Here is a 21714-nt window from a genome sequence, read left to right on the forward strand (position 1 = left end):
GGAAATAGCAGTGTGTTGTGTGCATCAAGACACTTTTAATCCCGCAGAAAGTTTTTAAAGGCCGCGTAAAAAAACAAACCCCGGCACGAGACTTTGCTTAGTATACAGGTATTATAATCACGACGATAAGTTATTCAAGTGAATAAAAATAAACTACTTTTTGGGTTATTCTGTTGTATGTTCTTGATTCCATGCCAGGTTGGGTGAAGATTGATGTGGATTGCTCAGGGTTACTGGTAGAACAGAGACTGCTCAGGCCGCATAAGGGCGGGATCAAATTGGGCCACCATCCGTAACCACAATGATAATCCGAAATTCAGCAGGTTAGCCACTGTCATAAAAATGTTTTAAATGAATCTCCATCTAAGCGGGGTGCTGTCTTTGTCATGGGAGAATCTTGAAAACCCACGCTGGGACCCTTTTGTTGTGCATGTGTACCTAATCAAGTGTCCTCTCAACGTGTATTGCATTGATTAATTTGAGTGGCGCGATGTTCACTTTCTGGCTTGCCAACTTGTACAAAAACAAAGCCGTAAACCAAAGGACCCTTAGAGGGAGGGCGTTCGTTGCTCAATGTCGGAATAGAAAGATGCACCACCCGCCAGTCTCGACAAATTTGCAAGAAAGTTACTGTCAGGCCGCACGACATTGACTGGCTAATAATTCATGAGGCTCAAATGTAGACAAACACAACTTTGGTGTTAAGTCAGAGGTCAGACACTGTCAGAATCAGAATCATCTTTATTGGCCAAGTATGAACACACAAGGAATTTGTCTCCAGTTGAAGATGCTGCACTAGTATCATCATAAAAAAGGCATGACAAATAAGTATGGAGCACACTAATAATAATTCTAATCTAATCTAATTCATTAATCTAAGTGAGACCTCTCGACCAATTGCGAGACAATGTGCAAAGTATGCGGAGGGTCCAGTAGGTACTTTCCATGCTCTTGTCTTGATTCTTGGAGTGTGCAAGTCCTCGAGAGTGAGAGACTGTCTTGTTTGACTAAATAATTGTAATCCATTGTAAAATTGTACACAGTTTTATCACTAAACACTTTATTGTAATATAGTAAATCCTTAAAACTGTCAATAAAAAAAATAGTGCATCGCAGTGCATTGTGCATTCGTGTAATGAAAACTTGCACCAAAATGCAATTCTTAAATGACACTTCACAAATCCCTAATGTGTATGTTGCCTGTAAATCTATCCTAAAAGAGGACGTCGTGCCACTTACGATAGTGGTTTGTTTCAGACAACTGAAACGGGCCCGATTGAAATGTCACAGTCGTGCCAAAGCAGTGTGGTCATGCGTTTTGGGACCTCACCCAATCAAGGGCGGTCTGTGCTTGCTGTTCTTGGAATCCCACATTGTGTCAAATAGAAGCCCGAGGATGCAGAATTTTACATAGTCTGTTCTGAAAGAGCCATCAATGTGTCATGAATGGGGGAAATCCGACATTTCTTTGCCTCCTTCTGCAATAAGAACCCAAGATGGTAGCTTGGCCTCTCGCTGTAGTTCTGCATATAGCGCTGCAGGAAGTGATTAACAGGAAAAGATCAAAGTCGGCAAGTCAGGATAAACACTCTCCTTATTCCTTTGGGGTAAACAGCACAGCTTCCTCTTTTTTTTTTTTACGGACTGACGGCTGTCTCCTCTGCCGCAGCGCCGCGCACACATTGTTCCCACATGAGGCGCTGAACCAGCAGCCAGGAAGCGAGTGTGATGGAGAGCTTGCCCAAATGGTAGGAATGGGGAGGGAGCGGGGTGTTGCAAAGTTGCCGTGTGTGAGTCAGTGAGTCAACATACAGCATTTCACTGGCAAAAAACACACTCGCCATTTAATCAGAAGAAAGAATATATTTATAAATACATTTATATATTTTTTGTTCAAGTCCCGATTCTATTTATTCGTTTCCAGTGGAAATACAGAATTTTTATTGTCAATTATCGATCTATTATCTTTTTTTTGACAATTTGAAATGCTGCTCTAACGTCTTCCCGCAACTTTCTTAACTCATTCACTGCCATTCACGAATTTAGTCAGGAAAAAAAAATATTTCATGCTTGAGTGCCGATAAAGCACTGGCTATGGCCACTGGCAATGTTTTTTTTTCTTTTCCACAAGTGGGCAGCATTTTCATTTTGTCCATGTTAGCGCTTTATTCCAGCTTCAGCTGTTGTTAATGCGCTATATAAACCAATATTTATGTATTGCATTGTATTTTGAACGGACACCCTATTTTCAAGCTCATATAACTCCCGACCCATATTCAAGAGTCAATGACAAAAACCCTGGCACTGGAATGGACACATTTTTGTCTGCCAGTGATTGAGTTAAAGAGCAGTCTAAAAAAAAAAAAAAAGAAACCAGCTCCTAATGCCAGGAAAAATAATACACCTTTCCCTTCCCCCAAAACTTCATAAATGTCAGAAGTTTGTGGTTTTTAGGCGGCCACAAGACACACAGCGTATTAGCCACAAATCCTTCCTGGAGCGCTTCACATCAAACACTTCTCTTAAATTAGGCCACCGTCCCTCCATCTGTCGCGGTTTTACGGTCCGTCTTATGAATTCCATCAGTCAATCGAGATCTTAACCCATGTTGACGTTACGCAGTCATCGGTGGAGGTTTGAAAAAATAAAAGTGTAACGGGGTGCGAGCAATTTTCAAAATCTAGTGAGTCAAAGTGGCAAAACGCTGAAGGAAAGTCGGACATACAGTGGCACTTTAGTACTGCCATTGTTTATCCCCAGCGAAAAACAATCCTGTTCTTTGTTCTTTGCACGCACGAGAAGGAGTTGGTATCAATAAGTAAGGCACACACTTTTATTTAACATTCTAATAATTATTACAGCAAGCGTTTTCCATGAATATAGAGTTCCATTTTCTCCTTTTTAAAAAGTTTTGTTGTTGTTGCAGGGAGCCCAAAATGGATGATTGGCGTTCACCATTTATTTGAATGGAGAATTATCATTTGCTGTATCAAGTTGTTTTTCCACAGACGTCATGATCACAAAACAAATTGAACTTGTTTTTGAATGCACGACTGCACGTCAGAAATGTATTGAAGCGCATTCACGAAGTCATCGTACATCATGGCTTCCCAGCCCTGTTGCCGGTTCGCAATTTTTGCGGTGGCGACCTCACCTTATGCAAATGTTCTCAATTGTGGATGCTTTCAGGAGCTTTTAATGTGTTTCGGGTGTGCTCCCAGCAGCTGTGCAGGTGCATCACGCAAAGGCAGGAAGCGGCAGCTATGAAGTGCAAACCAGAGCCAAAATGCTTACGATGCATTTTGGTTGCACGTGAGGGAGAGAAAAACCTTCCGGCGGGAGGATGAATACCACGGGGAGCAAAGTAAGGGTGGGGGGAGGGGTGTTGCACATCCCAACAGTGAAGATATTTTTCGGTACTGAACCTGAGACAATGATTTGTCTAAAGCAGGGGTGTTAGTCATTTTTTGCCACGGGCCACATTGTAGTTATGGTTTCCTCTCGAAGACCGTTATGAATTTGGGGAAGCCATTAGAATGTTTAATCCCCTCCACATATTACACATAGAGTGCACAACTAAATAATGAAGAACTAGTTTTCAAATCTGAAGTCAAGAATAATGACTGTTATTGTGGTTTACATCCAAAAATATGACATTTTGGTTAGGATTTTAGCAAGCATCATGGAATTTCACGAATTTGATTTGCTTTCACGGGCCGAAAAAAATAATGTGGCAGTCCGGATTTGGCCCCCGGGCCTTGACTTTGACACCACGGTCTAAAGAATCTCGTATCTCGCTTTTGATATTGACGCCACGCTTACGACAGTGTCAAGGCGGCCCTTGTTGAACCCCCCCCAAATATTGCCCCCCTTCCTAAGGTGAAACATAACCTCCTTTTGAGCTCAATGGATGGTAGATCACAGGCTCTTGAGATCTAAAAGAGACAATTATCCTCAATTGAAGGCCGACGGTAAGAACAAACACTTTGCAAGCGGCGCGGGGGTCTTTCTTCTCTCAGGCGGTCAAGGGGGTGGGGTCTAGTTCACTGACCTGGTCAAAGTGAAGCTTCAAGAAGGTCCTGGATATAGCACCTTAAAACCTGGATCCAGACTGTCACATCTCAGTCAGTTCAACTTTTGCAAGGCAAGAACTGGAAAGTAAAAATACAGCGTTTGGCCTTGTTGTTTTCTTTTGAGGTTCCATCCTTTTACATTGTCTTTGTGTGCTTGGCTTCCATGATGGATCGCGTCGCCTTTACTGTGGTAGGCACGCAGCTCCGAGGCCAAATGTGGGTTTAAAAATAGCCGGCCCTGTGGATGTGCGGCTTGCTCGCGCTGTTTCTTTTGGCCCGGCGAGATCCCAACAGATCGCCATTAATCCGCCTCATATGCAAAGCAACACGGAATGATTCCTTGTCATTGCGGCTCGCCAGCTCTGCTCACACTCGATCATATTTGAGTCAGCTCGGAGGAACTGTGGGTTTTGAGCTGCTGTTTTTTTGGAGCCACTCAGGCACCAAACAACAGCAAGAAGAAAAACAAGCTTCACACACAAATGACTTCCAGTAATAGAAACATTTTTGGGCTTCTCTGCTTGCCATTAAGCAAAAAAAATAATCTAATAGATTCATTTGTCTTTGCGTCTTGACAGTTCCGAGGGACGCGTCCATCGTTTAATTAGACGGGAGGTTCATCGACATCACAAGAGGTTGAAAGGTCAGTGCGGGACAACCTTTGCCGCTTCTTTGGGTGCCAAGTTGTGTTTTGAGATTTGCCAGGTGGGAAAAGTTGTTGTTTTTTTCTCGTCTAGGCGGGAATCTGAGGCGAACATCTGCGCCGAACATCTCGCCAGAGACGTCAGATTCATGGTGAAGCTCAAACATGGACTCAATCAGATTGAGGTAAGGGGAGGGGATTTTTCCGAAAGTCTCAACAACTTACCTGAAAAGAAAAAAAAAACCTCCAAATGTCTTTTGATTCCCTTAGAGTGCCTCGTTGTATTACGTTACTCAACAAATTTGCTCTTTTTTTCGGGATAGAGAAGGCCACCCGTTATTAAATCGTTACATTCAGCTTCATTATCACCGATTTCCGTCTGTTCTCAAATCCCATTTGTATTGATCGTATCTACTTCACGTGAACCTCTGCCAGGAGCAAAACGAGCTGGTACCACTGTTGCATCTAAAACTCATCCCACTTTTTGCCCCCCTCCCGATATAAATAGACAATGTTTACTCACACGTCCAGTTTAGCCAACAAGCGTCTTAACTCTACGCCTGACCCCTAACATAAACACGACATGGCTCCTTTCCCCAGCAAGCCAGAGGGGCACAGGTGGTCCACATGGACATCTCTCTATGGGTTCTGACCCCAGTTCAAAGGTCACACCCCTGAAATGATGACCTTCCTCGCCGCCCCCCCCCCACCCAAATTGCCCTGTTTATTTTTAGTCCGCACCGGGCTGTGTTGAGCTATTATAAGAAACATGAACATGAGGCCGCGTGCTAATTACCGTTGGGCCGGCAGACCCCCACTTTTGCTGATTGCTCCCATATGTCGGCCCACTCAAAGAGCGCAGTCTCGTCTGTCACCTTCACTGTCTGTCACTGCCGCGCCAGGATGGCACTTTGTACAAAGTGTGCATTATTACCATTGCGGGCCGCGATCGGCCAAGTGTTGAGTTTCCCGGAGAAGAATCGACAAAAAGTTTCACTCTGACTGCTATCCGACACAAACACTCATTCAACCTTAAGCACTTTCTGCACCTTATTTGTCATATAAAGCAGTTCTAGATGAAAGAGGATATGATCAAAATTGTCCCACGTACAGTTAATCCGCTTCAATTCCAAGCCGCAACAGTTCCACATACGCATTGGTGCTCTACTTATCGGAAATCACAGCTGAAGCATAGTTTGGTTGTGTTTAACTTTGAAGGATGTCGTTTAGCATTTATTTAGCGTCATTTTGCCATTAGAATTTGATGCGCAACACTTTAAAATGCCTTCAATAAACATTCAAGCCGTTGGATGGCATCTCGCATGCGGAAATCAAGTTAAGAAGAGCACGTTATCACGCAGCCCTGTTGCTGGAAAGGATCAGTATACGCTGTGCAAGTATTTAAAGAGGCACAAAGTAATTGGGTCGATTTAGGCCTATTTGTGGTCTTAAGGAGGTTTGAAATAAAGCAGTCAAGGTGTCTGCGGCCCCCAAGTTGTGAAGTTTACAAAAGGTTTGATTGGAGTAGGAAGCCGCTTGTGTGGATTAGCACAAAGAGAGCGCATGCTTCTGTTTGCTGCCACCGACATTTGATCTGACCATTACGGAGCCGTTAGGTGCCGAGCATCAAGGAGGAAAAAAACATCCGTTTGATAATCAAGTGATATCATTTATTAATTTGTATCTGTGTCTTCTTCAATGTTGTATGCGGAATATTCATCAATTCTCGGCGCTCTCAACCTCATTTTTTGCCCCCAACATACGTGGATTGGTTCAGTTTTTCCTTTTTTAATATTTTTCCATCAACTTTCATGGCTCAGCCTTCTTTCAGCCTACGTTGCCAGGTAACACATGCATCGGCGCTGCGGCCCGGGGGCTGTCACCGAGGCGTCTGGCCAGTATCAGACATCGCAGGCCCACCCGCCTCGATCTTCCCTGATGGATTAAATTTCCATCGTGCCTCAAAACTGCAACTTCCTGCACAAATGAATCATGGGGAGAAAAAGAAAGCAATACGTTTTGCTTCTTCTCTGATTTGATAGTTAATGAGTGAGTGATGAGTTTAGGGACGATTAAAAAAAAATCACTTTGTTTGCTAATTTTAACGTTTTCAATGTTAAATTTGAATTTTTTTGTATAACTTTGATCCAAAAGCCGCATAAAATCCTTCACTTTGAGCACAGGTGTAAAAGTCAAGGCCCAAATCCGGCCCGCCACATAATTTTATTCGCCCCGCCGAAGCAAATCTAACTTGTGAAATTCCATGATGCTAGTTAAAGTCTGAACCAAAATGTCAAATTGTCCTATGTAAACCACAAAAACAGTAATAATTTTTACTTGTATATAATATGTGGAGATGATGAAATTATTAATATGGTTTCCCAAAATTCATAACGGCCCTCAGGGGGAAACCGTAACGTAACCGATCTGGCCCGCGACAAATATGAGTTTAACACCACTGATCTTGACAATCTGGCAGAAGTTCAAAAACACTGTCCTGCGTTCTCACTTTAAAATACAAAAAAAAATCGAACGGCCGCTACGTTCCCTCCGGTCTTTTTTGTCATTCTGTGGAAAATGAGTTCGAAAGAGTCTTGCCGTTAACGGGCGTAACTCCAAGTAAATATGCGCAACTGTTTGTTTTTCTCCGACATTAAGTCTCTCGTCAACCCCGTAGTAAGTCGAGATAGGATGCTTTACGATGGTTGCATGCAGTGCGCAGGTGGGCTTTGCAACTTCAGCGTTTCATTTATGTTAATGGCACCTTGCCAATGTAAGGAGCTGGGGGCTTTTTACGACCTCGTTGCACCTTTTTTCTTTCTATTTTTTTTATTTTTGCCCTTCGGCTATAACTCCATTTTGTGCAACAGAAACCATGTCGCGCTCATTCGCTTTGAATATTAATCTGAATGATTCATATTCCATATATGTCTAACCCGTGTTTGTTTATACAAAGGCTTCAAAGGCCGAGATAGTATCGAGCACTAGTTGCGCTGTGGAAGCATCTGGCAACGCTTTGCGGTAATGGTTGCTAACTTTGGTTATCAGCACTGAGCTCCCTTGGATTAAGCTTTTATCCCAATGCTGGGATTTCAAACGTTCTGCTTTGTGATAGACGTAATTGAGGAAAGACATTTTTTTTTCTTTGTCTGCTGAGGTAACACCCAGCTGTTGACGAGATGTTAATTTCTAGAGTGTCTTGGGAGCTTTTTTTAATCCCTTTTTGCTGTTGTTTGTCTATTCTCCATGTCTTCTACCCCTGTAATAATTTTATTTGGTTGAGGTCATCCTTTAGTGTGCCAGGCAGCTGTATAGTAGATTTTACAGCCCTGGTTTTGAGTGGAAGACTTTTTTTTGCCATTGAATCATTTTTTTTTCTTCTATAAACCTGCTGAATTTCCATATTTTCTGTGCAAATAGAAGGCGTAACGCGGCAGCAGACAACATGTCGCCGTCGATTGCACCGCCCCTCACCCAGTGGCGGCTTGTGTTGGCAAGTCTCTTTGTCTCCGACATGTTTTCAGGCATGTCTAAAATCGGATGTAATCCCCCCCACCGCCACCATTTTGACTAACTTGTTTGATATTTGACTGTTACATGCTAGCTTTTGTCAATTGCTTAAATGAAAGGTGCACCAATTGGCCCCCACGTCGTGGTGGCCACTCTTCTTCCACCTCTGCATATTTTGCACCTCGCGAAAAGCAAATGAGGAAAGTGATATGTGCCAAGAAGAATTTCTCTTATGTCGGCGCCTCACCAGCCGTGAATCACACTTGACACCTCCTGGGAACATACATATGTGTGTGTTTGGTCCCCCCCACCCACCACCACCACCACACCGTTCCCAGTCGTGGATCACTGTTGCCACCTTGACATCTGTTGTGGGCCACCTGATGAGCACCTAAGCGGGGCCAGCACACCTGACAGTGCCCCCCCCCCCACTGTAGTTCTGGCCTCATAGGAGCCTTCCAGAAACGCTTTTGGGCAACAGTCCAACAACAATAGCAGCAATGGTGAAGTCAATGGGACTTTGTAAATAAATCCCAGTACGTCATCATTTGTTTTTGTCATGTCTGCTGCCATTGACGAAAAAAAAAAACTTGAATGAGACTTCTTCGCAATAGAAGGTCTTGTAATAAAAAAACCGCTGTGAAATTGGTTTCACATTTTTGATTGATAGCCAAAGCAGCGGAAGATAAAAAGCTCACAAGGTTGTTGCAACACAGCGTGAAATTCAAGACGTGTTCTCCTTAATTCCTAATGTCTGGTCCAACCCGCTCCAGAACACTGGGATACTTTCCACCCAGGATTGACGACCGCGCATGGTTCTTGTACTCTTTCTCGCCGGTAATCTTCCTGAGAAACCAAGGTGGGACTCTTGGTTGAAAAGGTCGCTGTCCTCCGGCATTCTTGGCATGGCAGGGGGGCAAGGGGTCGGGTTGAATTGGAAGGGCAGGTATCCAAGGGCATTGAATGTCCAGAGGAGGTATCTCAATCCGGTTTGGCGTTCTTGATGTTTTGTGGTCATTGTTGGTCGGATTTTTTTGCAGCATTCCTTGCAGTCCGAAGGTCCGTTCAGAGAGCGGAAGTTTTTAGGAGCGAGTGGGGGAAGTGGCCCTTAAGAAGGCGGACTTTACAATGTCAGCAACAATAGACGCTGACCCCCAGAGCAAATTTCGCTGTTTTGTGCCTTCAGTTTATAAACTAAAATACCCCTGAATATATATATTAATCATAGTGGAATGTGCACGTCTGCACAAAATGAGATTGTCTCAAATCACCTGTCCGACGTAAATCCGCTTCAATCCCAAGCCGCGACAGTTTCACATAAGCATCGGCACTCTCTTTAATGACATGCCATAGGACAGGAAGAGGTTGTTTTTCCACTTGGCTATTTTTTTTTACCAGAAGGTTGTCCAAGTTTGTCAACAGCTCTTAGAGTCCTTCTGTCATGATTGAAAATGCCAAATCTCTATTGATTTTGGTCGCGCAACACCAAAACAATGTTGTGATTTGCCCAGAGGGATGTATCTAGAGCAAACTGGGTCAAGCTGTGGTCAATTGAAGCTTCACGCGTAACCTTTCGTCTTTCTATTTTTCCCCAACTCTTGACGAGAGTCTCCTAAGGCAGGGTTCCCCTTTGTCGCCGTCCGCCGAGCCGCCTCACTCCTCCCAGGCGGCTTTTAAAACAGATTACAGGTAAATGGGTTGTTTTACCCCGGAGCCTGCTGTCACTGAAATATGGATGCGTTTGAAGTGCTAGCCTGTACACAGTCAGCTCAGAAGTGACATGTTTTTGGAATGAGCGGGATCACTCATTCCGACGGCGCTATCGCTACCCGGTTTGTCTTGTCACGGTGAAGCGTGGCCAAATTCCTCGGGCCTATTGCTGTCGTCCTTACTCATTGCTGACTTTCTGCAGATCTATGCACCGGTTTGTGTTTATTAAGTCCTTCTAGCCTTCGTTGTCCAATTTGCAGAACAGTATTTTTAACAAATTTTCAGCCGTGAGATCTGTAATCTGCTTCCATACAGGAAGACATTCCAAACCTAGATAAGTGTGTTTTTGTTGTTTGTATACGGGTCAAGCAATGCCTTTGCTAGATGGGGGTTATTCAAGGCTTGCCTTCAGGGAGCCGATTATGACTAATGAGTTCCAAGTTAATGTGGCTGTCCAAAGGAGGCAGCTGTGGGGAAAACGGCCCATGCGTTATCGTGTGATCTCATCACAAGCCCACAGGAAGTACACCGCTGCCGACGCTGCTCATGTCGGACACCGGATGTATTGACCAGACCTGTTAGCGTGTGCTAACGTGTTGCTGCTGTGTTACTGCCGTGTCTCACTTTTACCACCATGTTTTTTTTTTCACCAGCCCAGTTAGGTCTGTATTACTACCATAATGCTTGTTGTGTTGCTGCTGTGTAACAGGCACTGTTTTGAAAGACAAGTTAAAGTACGTTATTAAAACTTTGAAAACTTTTTCCATCTTTCTTTATAGACATGTGGTTTATAGACAGATGCGATTTATGTATGTACAAAATGTTTTTTTTTCTTTAGAAATGTATATTATAATCAGGTGCGCTCTTTAGTTCGGAAATTACGGTAATATAGACTTTTGATTCTTCATTATTGACTTACCATGATCGTTATCGCACAGTTAATTGAAAAAAAAAAACATGTTTCTTGGCAAGCTGCATCCACTTTCGTTTTTCTTCTTCCCCCTGACAGAAACAAAATCCCTCAAGGTGCGCTCTTGTTTTCCCCTACACTTGTTTTATTGAAAGCTACTCCGCGATACCTGACAAGCAGAGATAAGTGATCAGTAATTGCTTTGTGGTTCCAGGCCCCTCACATCAATTATTTTGCCTCTCTGGCAAAAAAAAAAAAATTAGAGCCGTTTATTTGAACACAAGCTCCGCTCAGGTGAGTCATCAAGGCTAATTGCGACCTGGGGATGGTGGCAAGCCTCAGACATGTTGCTGTTTAAAGTCTGATAGAGAAAAATCGAGTCCACCAAAACACCAGCCAGGTGAGAGCAACAGGTGTGGAAATGATCTCAGATTCACCTATATTTTGCCAGGGCTCTTATCCCCCCCCCTTCCGCCTAAGCCGCCATACGTGCATTTTGGCCGGCGAGCGACAGAGAACGCTTGCAATTACAACATTACGGCTGGCTGACTGAGCAGCGTTCACAGCTGGCGAGAAACAGAAGGGAGAAAAGCACCAGCAGAGTGTGAGCGTTCTCACCGGAAAGCGATCCAGCACATACAGTCTGGAGACTATGTTGAAGTGCCTCGGGGGTCTAGGAGGGGGGTTTGTGATACCACCCCAACCCCTTAGGGGGTATTCAAAGGGGATGTGGCCATTAATCCCTCAGTGATTTGCTGCAGGTTTAAAATCAGTCATTTACTTTTCAGTGTGACCCACTCAATTTTTAAATGTCTTACAACTACATAGGAAAGAGTTGTCTACTCCGTATGTTTCGGGAGTTCATGTTGTGAATGATTGCAGCACATGCCTGGCGTCGCTTTGCAAATTGGTGTGCGCATTCTCTGTGTTTTCCAAGAAAAGCTAAAACCTGATAATTACGTAAACAAGCAGCGGTCCGTGTTTTCGTTCTAACAATTGGCGCTTAGGATTAAACAACCCCACCACTTATGTGGTTCTTTTATTTGTCGAATTTATATTGACAGATGCCGTATATGAGAACGGATACCGTTTTTTCCAGTGTATCAGGGGCAACCAAAAGCCTTGATTTTCGTCAAAAGTTGACCCGGTGCCTTATACACAGGTGTGCCTTATGTGCATAGTAATATCAAAAAAAAAAAATCTGTACTGACTGACTGTAAAGTGACTCCATTTTCTGCTTTAGAAGAAGTCGTGCGTAACCCCAGCCTTATAATGTGCCTTATATTTGGAAAACGTTTATCTATTTATATATTATATTTTGAATTCTTTTTTTCATTCATTAAAGGTGCGCCTTGTATATTGAAAACGTTTAAAAATACACCATTCATTGGGGGTTAGCCTTATACTATAGGGCACCTTATACAGCGTAAAATAGGGCAGTCTTTTTTAGAAGGGCTTTATTATCTGCATTATGCACACACAGCGTTTAATATAATGAAACAAATGATAATCCACAAGTTGAGTTTGCACTGTTTTAGAGATCAATTCAACTCACCCCAACCTGAACTTGACTCTGTCGGAACGCAACTCCACCCAGCTCAACTCAATTGAACTCCCCACGTTTCCCGAAGCGACACCCACGCTCAGCTCAATTCCAATCTTCAACCCTACTTCAACTCCGATTTTAATCTTGTTTTTCAATCATAACAACCAATTTAGCATTGGTTTATTGTAGCCTCAGTCTAAATATACATTGAGGTATTAGCCGATCCAACTAATAGATTTTTGTCCCATATTAAACCCTTTTTAAGTGTTTTTTTAATGTGCTCGACTGTGTCCACTTGCATACCTAAACTGATGCTACAAGTAATAAAATAGGAGCCTTTCATGTGCTGTCCCACCCAGAGGCTTCTTCTTCTCCCTTGAAAGAGAGACAATACGCCAATTCATTACCGGAGCTACCTCTTCAAAGCCAGTCAGCCACTCTGCATAGAGAAACTCTAAACTCCCATCCCCGGACAGGCTCCTTGAAACACCCACTCAACCCCCCCTCTGGGCGCTGAGCTGACGGCTGGATGAGTCCACATAAGTCACGGTGGCCTGCACACATCCCCTCCTTAAAGCTTGGCGCGCCACACCTATCCGCCCTCAAGCGACAGGTGGATTATTGGGCGCTGGTATTTTTGCATTCCCCTTTGCCCGTTTTGCAGCACGCCTGTAAACTGCGGGAAAGGCATCCCCCTCGACGTCCACGCCGCCATGTCACGTGAACTTGTCATTTTAAAGAGAGGGATAATCACGTGGTGGCGCATTGTTGTTTTTGTTTCAAAAAACGAAATAAATTGCGAGTCGTTGTTAAAATATCATTTAATATATAATAATCGAAAATGTAATTAAAATAAAGACCGATCCATGTGATGCAACTTTCTAATGGAATACCAAGGTTCAACCCTAAATTTTACGTAGCTGCAGCAGCAGACAAACAAGTGCTATCAATCCAATGTTTACGGTTGTCAACTGAATAAATCATAGCCGCCATTAATGCCGCCAAGATGTCGACTGCTCCCGTAATCGTTGAAATTTTGCGCCTGGATGGACGCGTGGCTTGAGGAGCCGACAATGAGATGAAAGCAACATCAGCGCAGAACGCCGTTGCATATGTGGAACTACTGCTGCCTGGAATTGAAGCGGATTTACGTGGGGCAGAAGATGGGAGACAGTCTCTTTTCGTCGATGGATGCTACAGCTTGGTGTTTGCTTTCAACATTTAGCTTGAAGCAGACGTGCACGTTTCACCATGAAGTTCCTGATCCATTGGTGAAAAAGACGCTTTGATCCTCTTTCATCAAGAACTGCTTCATACAACAAAGATGGTGCAGAAAGGGTTTAAGATTGATTTGTACGTTTGTATTGTGTCACATTATTCGTTATTTAGTTTTTTGTTGTTGTTTTGACTTCAAGATGCTCCTGTAATTTTCTTTTCCACTTCTTCCTTTCCTTTCCTATCCTCTTACTGTCATCACTTTTCTGCTGTGAAATGTAAATTTCTCCACATGCCAGACTAATAAAGGCTAATCCAATCCAATCCAAAATTCATAGCATCCTTTTGTCCTTTTCATCAAGTGTATTCAAAGCAATCATCGAGTGTTTGTTTTTGCTCTGTCACGCTTTGTCACGGCCTCGGGAGGCCGTTGAACCACTTGAGGGAAACAAAAGTGGCTTGACCTGCGCGCTTGAGGGTATTCATGAAGCGTAGCGCTGTTTGTTCGCCGTCCGCAGCGGAGCTTTACTCGGCACGCGTTGTTTTGTCTTGCTATTTTGATAGCGCGTTAGGAAATGTATTTTTTTTAACACTGAGGCTTTTTAAGATTGCAAAGCTTGAACAAACAACTCGGTTTGAGTCATCTTTTCATCTCCGCAGACAAGTCTCTTAATTGTTATTCTTTGCGGACATGTTTGTATGGCTGCGGATCAGTTTTAAGCACGCTTATACGACACATTCGATTTAAAAGCTAGTCTCCCCCGTGTGCTGCAAAAAATATCTCTCTGCGTTGTCCCTTTTTCCTCTGGTTAAATTGCTCTTTTCCAAGTCTGATGTAAGCCCATGGAGCACACGTGTACAGTTTCTGTTTTGACACCAGCTCCTAATTGCACATGTAAATGATTGATCGCCTGGTCTCTCTGCAGGCGTAGATGGAGGTCCTCGTTGCAAAAATGTTTCTTCGAGTTCGAGATACTCTGTCCATTGGCGGATATGAATGAATGCGATCCCCTTGTAGGCCTGCGAGATTAGTGATTACGTTTTGAGCACCTGCCGTTTGGACCCAGGTTTGTCTCTTTTAGACCTCCACAGGTGTGAATGGATGTCTGTGGCTTTTTAAGGGGTTTAAATCCGAGTTTACCTCTCGCGCCTCTTTGACACCCGAGGAGCCTGACCGCTTGAAGGCACAACGGAGCGACTTTTTGTGAAATGCGATTTGGCTAATTGATTTTGGAGTGGCTAGTTTGGAGCACCCATGGTGGGAAACTGAAACCGCTTCTGCTTCAAATGAATCCCCCTTGACGTGATCCAAAATGACGGTGCGTACAAAACCTTCGGAAAATAAACAGCAGGCCCGACGTAACCGCTATTTCGTAGCTCTCTTTTCCCCTTCTTCGCTTGGGCAACAGCTGTTGATTCATCTGCAGTTTGACTCAGGTATGGAGCCAATCTGAGGGCCAGGAGGGTTTTAACCCCAATCTTCTCCTCGCCTCCGTCTCGCAGCCTGGCCCACATGGGTTCGAGCAGCTGCGCTTCCCATTGATGTGCCGGGTTGCCTGGATGGCTGCCTGGCTGGAGGGAGATAGATTGGAGGGGAAATGGCTTAATTGTCCTCACTCTCACTGCTGGAATGCAAATAGCTCTCCACTGTTAAGACTCCTCAGTGAGGAAAACCCCACGCTGAGGAGTATCAAGTTTTTTTTTTTGTCTTTGTTTGGAGGTTTGCCTTATTTTTCTTGACGCGTGAGACAATGGCCGCAATTCTACTCAATAGTTTATTGTTAGTAAAAATGTATTCAGAATGACGGGTGGGGGAAAATGTAATTTTTCTCCCTTGATTCTAATGATGGTGTTCAACCCACCAGGGAGGCCTCCGGCCTATTCCAAAAATAGCTCACCTGTGATTAGACACTGGCGACTCTCCAGGAATATTGTCGATGCGGTGTGAACATTGGCACAGGAGTGTGACCTTCAGATCACACACATCAACATTGTGAGAAATCGCTAATGTGATCAGTGCTTTTTTTAAATTTTATATCATCAATCGTGAATTGTAACGGATTGGATTAGCCTTTATTCGTCTCGCGGTGAAGAAATTCACATATTACAGCAGCAAAGTGATGAAAGCAAGCGGAAACGAAAGGAAGAAGTCGAAAAACAAAATACAGGAGCTGCTGTAAAGGCATCCACTCTCGCGACGCCATCTTGAAATCAAAATAACAAAAATTAATAATGTGACAAAAGACACAGACAGTCGTTCAATCTTAAGCACTTCCTGCACCCTCCTTGTTATATGAAGCAGTTCTAGATGAAAGAGGAGAGGATCAAATCAGGGATCAGGGACTGTGCACGTCTGCTACAAGCTAAATGTGAAAAGCAAACACAAAGCTGTAGCATCCACTGACAAAAAGATCCATTCAGTGTCTCATCTCCTGTCCCATGTGAATCCTCTTTATTTCCAAGCCACGACAGTTCCACATACGCATCCGTCAACACCAAGTTTGTAATGCTCATTACTGCCACTAGCAGGGCTGGAGTGGAGCAGTGTTGTTGACAGTTTGTTCAAATGAGTCATGTTTAGGCTTGTTCAACGTTGGCCGAGGTGTAGTTATTCCAGTTTTTTTCCTCGACATGCCAAAATCACCTTTTCATAGCCCGGTAGGCTTCGCCATTCATCATGGCGAGGTCAAGCAGATAGACAGGTGAGGGGTCGTGACTCGTGTAGAAAAGATTGGAGATGAAAGAGTTAAATTCCCAAGCGTATGTATCCTGTCTGACTTTGATCTCTGCCTCAGGTAGCTCCTTCCTGGCCATCATTCTTGCCCCCTCCTCCGAGCTGACGGGAGGCTGCACCTTTCTCACAAAAGTGGCTCCTCACCTTGACAAGAAAGTTGGCGTGATGTTTTTATCCGTACAGGCAAATGTGACATGTATAAGAAAGGTTCGTCATTACATTCCGGCAGCATCCTTTTAAAATCGCCCTGCGGTGACAAACTCTTTAATATGACAAGGTTGAAGACCGGCACCAAAAAGCTGTATGACGACGTCAGGGTCAAGTGAGCAAATCCTAAAATGGCGGTCACCCCCTTTTTTTGTGTCGTCTTTAAAGTGGGTCACCTGATCGGGCGTGAGGTCCGGCTTTGTGTCTCATTGTATGTTACAGCGGAACTTAACACTTGACAGAACCGAGGCTTGTGATCTTGATCTTGTGAACGGAGATATGACTTGATTGAAATGTTGACGTGACCGTGACACCTTGGAAGCCATTTTTTTTCTTTCAAACGTTTACTGTATGTTAGCATGTATGCCAATCCAACGGGCATTCAGCGCGACATATTAGACAAACGGTAGTTCCTGACTAAGCCAATTTATTGGACAACTCTCGTCCGGAAAAATTAAAATACTTCATTGGAATAACACTGACTGCCAAAGGAGCCATTGACTGACTCGACATAAATATTGATCACATGAATTCTTGCTATTTATGAAAATTGTCTCTTGCAGTTTGTCTTGAGTGACACGTGGGACTTTTGCACGGCAGAATCGAGGTGTATAATCATCCAACCATCGCCCCCAGATTGTAGAACCCTCAGCCAAAAACATCATGTCAGTCAATTTTCATATTAGCGCCATCTCTCTCCATTTTGACATTTTTTCCCCAACTCCCATTTAAAGCGAGAACCGCCCCCACCCTCGTCCCGATGGCCAGACAGATGCCCCGTCCCCCTTCCACCTCCGCTTGTCATCCTGGTCACCTCTGGCATTTCAAACCAACGCTTATCTCGCACATTGTTGGCTGTAGGATCACAAAGGTGGGTTCACGTTACCCGGGGGGAGGGGGCTGGAGGGGTAACTTCAGGAGGATAATCCTCGGACCTGGCAAACCGGTCCTTTTGTGGGACCCGTAGCCGTGTTTCATTGTTTTTGTGATTGTCTGAGTGTGTGTGTGTGAGAGAGACTCCTCAGGGTAAATCATTGTCCGCTTGTGTCGCTGTTTCCACCTCCATCTGTCAGCTTGTAAAAATAACTCGCCAAGCCCGAAAATGTCTCTTGAACAAGTAAATTTATCGGCAGCTTGTTAAACTGTTATGGATCATTATTTGATTACTTAATGGGACTGTTTTAATATTTAATATGACGAAAATATGACGTAGAGCACCATTCCCGATTTTTTTTGGGATTTAGTTTTTTCATGCTTGGGTGCTGATAAAGCTCTGGCCATTCCCTCTGGCAATGTTTTTTTCTTTTCCACAAGGGGGTAGCATATCCCTCTTTTCCCATATTAGCGCTTTGGTCCAGCTTCAGCTGTTGTTGAAGCGCTATATAAACGAATATTGCATTGTGTTTTTGACAGCCGCCTTCATTTCAAGCTAATATAACTCCAGACCCATATCATTTAGGAATTAACTCTTTTTTTGATGAAACAAGAGAGTCTAAGGTTTCTAACCCTGTATTGAATCTTTATGTAGTCCTAAAACTTAATATTCGGTGGGTCCTGGAATTCAAGTGACGATGACAAAAACCCTGGCACTGGAGTGGACACATTTTTGCACATCATCATTTTATGATTCGAATGCTAAGGGGAATTCAAAATTTATTAGTTTGAATGGAGGGGAGTGATTACACTTGTAATTACAATCCAAAATGTCATTGTAATATAATACGAATACGTATTTAAGGAGTCGGAATTAAAGTCTTAAAGTGTGCAAGTATCAAATAAACTGTTATGAAATGTCAACGGGTTTGCTAACTTCGGCACAATGACATTTTCTTGATGTAATGGGACATGGCTCTTTTTTTTCCAGCTTCCGAAGTGATGCAATACTATTCTATTATTGCCATGAACTTCTTCTTTTAATCGTTATTATTATTATTATTATGACATGCATTATGACATCATATTTTTATCCTCAATAATGAACCCACAGATATCATGATGACTTCCTCTGCCACTTATAAACTTGACAGCGGGTGAGATTCGGAGTCACGGTTCTTCTTGCCTGTTCCCCCGCCCCTCCCTCCTTGGGAGTGATGCGTGCCATCTTATGTTTTCTACCCACCTCCCCTGGTTCTGTGGCTACGATTTACAATGGAAAAAAACAGAGTAGATCTACCCCCACCGCCATGTTGAGCTGGTGAAACCGGAATGTGTGCTTTGGCAAGATTTTGTGAGGAGCGTGAAGAATAAAAAAAGTGCTGTAAACACCCAGCGTGCACCCAGACTGGATTCTTTGTTCCAGATGTGGAGGATGCATGCATGTATGCATGCATGAGGCGACGCTATTAGTACCGATACACTCCAGCAAGCACAGTAACGCAAAAAACACTAGCACTACTGTCCTGTGCATCAGCGGGGGGGCCCTGGACGCTGTATCAAAAAATCCGCGGCCGTTTGCCCTGCTCTCCAAAGTCCAAACTGGCAACGGGGTGCTCTCCCGAGCAGCCGTCCAAAGTGGAAGGCGTGCAATTGCCCTAATTGTCGCTATTTTGAAGCACACGAGACCAAGCGACAAGAGTAGTCTCATTATTGCTCAAGCTTATTGACTTATTGTGCCTAATTGGTTCCAGAAGTTCTTTTTTTTCCTCTTCCCCCCCAAACTAATCAATTAAAAGTTGACACCGATTGGTGATGCTGTCTGGCAGTCATTATGTAAAGGAATCGTTTAAAAAACAAGCTTAACAACCTAGCTTCGGTCTGAAATGTCGCTTTTGCGTGGAATAACTTCGAACCGTCCCGTATTACGTTACTTTTAATTGGATCGATGTGGAACATCATTCATTCATTCACTGCCATTCAAAAATTTATTCGGGAGTTGAAAATATGACGTAGAGCGCCATTGCCAAATTTGTTCTGGTTTTGTTTTTTCATGCTTGGGTGCAGTTAAAGGGCTCACCATGTTTTCCCTTCCACAAGGGGGCAGCATTTTCCTTTTTTCCATGTTCGCGCTTTGTTGCAGCTTCAGCTTTTGTTCATGCGCTATATAAACCAATATTGCATTGTATTTTGGACAGGCACCTTCATTTCAAGCTCATAAAACTCCAGAGCCATGTAATTTAGGAATTAACTTTTTTTTCTGATGAAAGAAGAGAGTGTCAGGTTTCTTACGCTGCAGTGAATGTTTCTGTAGTCCTAAAACTCAATATTCTGTGGGCCCTGGAATTCGAGTGACAATGACAAAAACACATTTTGGACACATTTTTGCACGTCTGGCAGTGAATGAGTTCAACTTTGATTCAATGTACTTGGCGGTCATAGTCCATGATGGCCGACATCAAGTTGAATACATTTCTTTCACGAGATCAACGTTGAGGTTGCAAATACTGTTTTGAAAACATAATTTACTCTATTTTTTTGTTTCAGGTATTCATTCAGACATGAGAGGCCCCCACCGAAGCAAACACCGGGCAAAGCCAGGTAAGGTCTTTTTACTAAATCCTGCATGAGAACTCTGAAAAAAAAACTGTCTGACTTGTAAAACATGACGTGCCAGCCAGCGTCGAAGATCAGAGCAGTTATTTCGGAATGCGCAGTTTGGTTTTCGCCTCAAAGAATGTGGTCAATCTGCCGTATGCATACATGATGGACAAACTCGAGCGGTGTGCCGCCGAGGAGGCCACACACACCTGCGTGGAACAGGCCCCGACATAGGCCTAGTGTGTGTGGCGTTTTGTTTTTTAGACGCCGCCGAGTCTGAGAGCGCTGATGTTTTCAAAATGTTTGTATTAAGAGAGACATGGCGTAGGACCCATCCCTTTTGCCCCATGACTGCAGGGCTCGTCTTTGTTCTGCGCTCGTTGTACAGACATAATTACAAGCCTGGCAGGGCCTCCCGTCCTCTTCGTGCACGTGTGTGTGAGTGCGAGTGCGTCCACACCTTAGTTCTCATGCAATGTCGATGCTGAACACTTAACGCTGTCTTCACTAGTCATGAGAACTCTTTGGAACCCCTTTTTTATGAGTGCCAGATTCTTCTCATCGCTATGGAAGACTAAAATGTTGATGGACTCGTCCTGCAAAAGGTTTTCCAACATGTAGGATGATTTTTTTCCCAAAAATAATCCTAATGCTGTTTTGTGTTAGTCCCTCACAAATAATCATGCCTCGCCCAAACCCTAAAAAAAATCACAATTGAATCTTGTTTTGATCGGCATCATCCTGCCCCCAAAAATGTTTTTGATGTTAAAACCAGAACAATATAAAGCAACACCTCCTTTTTAAATGTCACTAAAGCAATGTGCCACATGCCTACGGCCAACCACCATGAATACAAAGTCAGATATGAACTGGTTGTGTAGCCCAAGGAGGCGACAAATCACAATTTATACCCTGTGAATCATATAAAATATTATTTCACAAGTTTTAAATTTTAGTCTTATATATTGTCATATCGTATAGTGATGACAACAACCTCATAACAACAACTTAATCTTTTCGTAAGACGAAACCGTGCATGTGACAAATCAACTCATTCACTGCCATTCACGAATTTGTTCTGGAATTGAAAATATGACATAGAGCGCCATTCCCGAATTTGTTCGGTTTTGTTTTTTTCCACACTTCTGTGCCGATAAAGCGCTGGCCTGACCTCAATCTTTTTTTCCCTTCCACAAGTGGGCAGCATTCCCCTTCTTTCAATGTTATCACTTTAATCCAGCTTCAGCTGTTGTTAAAGCGCTATACAAACCAATATTGCATAGTATTTTGGACAGCCGCCCACGTTTCAAGCTCATATAACTCCAGACCCAAATCATTTAGCAATTAACTCTTTTTTTCTGATGAAAGAAGAGAGTCTGAGGTTTCTAACACTGTATCGAATGTTTATGTCATCCTAAAACTCAATATGCTGTGGGTACAGGGATTCGAGTGACTGACAAAAACCCTGGCACTGGACTTGACACATTTTTGCACGTCTGGCAGAGAATGAGTTAAAAATAGTGCATTTTGAATGTTAGGTCATGCTCATCATAGCCCCCGATGACCATATTTGCATCACCAGTATCTGAATTCCTATGCCACACCATTGATTTTCACAGAAATTACTGTCCTGAATTCATTTCTTCTTTAGCTATCTTGGCTCATATATAGCGACACAGTATCTCAAGTGTT

The 21714-nt window shown here is 43.5% G+C and overlaps 1 long non-coding RNA gene across 1 annotated transcript; it reads left to right on the forward strand.

The window, feature by feature from the left end:
* The first annotated feature begins 1560 nt into the window (after positions 1–1560).
* Positions 1561–19982, forward strand: LOC148887435 (uncharacterized). Its single transcript, XR_016117694.1, has 4 exons — positions 1561–1748; positions 4652–4716; positions 4811–4901; positions 19969–19982. It is a non-coding gene; the product is annotated as an uncharacterized LOC148887435 (long non-coding RNA).
* Positions 19983–21714: the final 1732 nt, after the last annotated feature.

This window comes from Hippocampus bargibanti, linkage group LG15 (genome assembly GCF_051943395.1).
Source record: "Hippocampus bargibanti isolate YZ-2025 linkage group LG15, ASM5194339v1, whole genome shotgun sequence".
NCBI classification, from domain to species: domain Eukaryota; kingdom Metazoa; phylum Chordata; class Actinopteri; order Syngnathiformes; family Syngnathidae; genus Hippocampus; species Hippocampus bargibanti.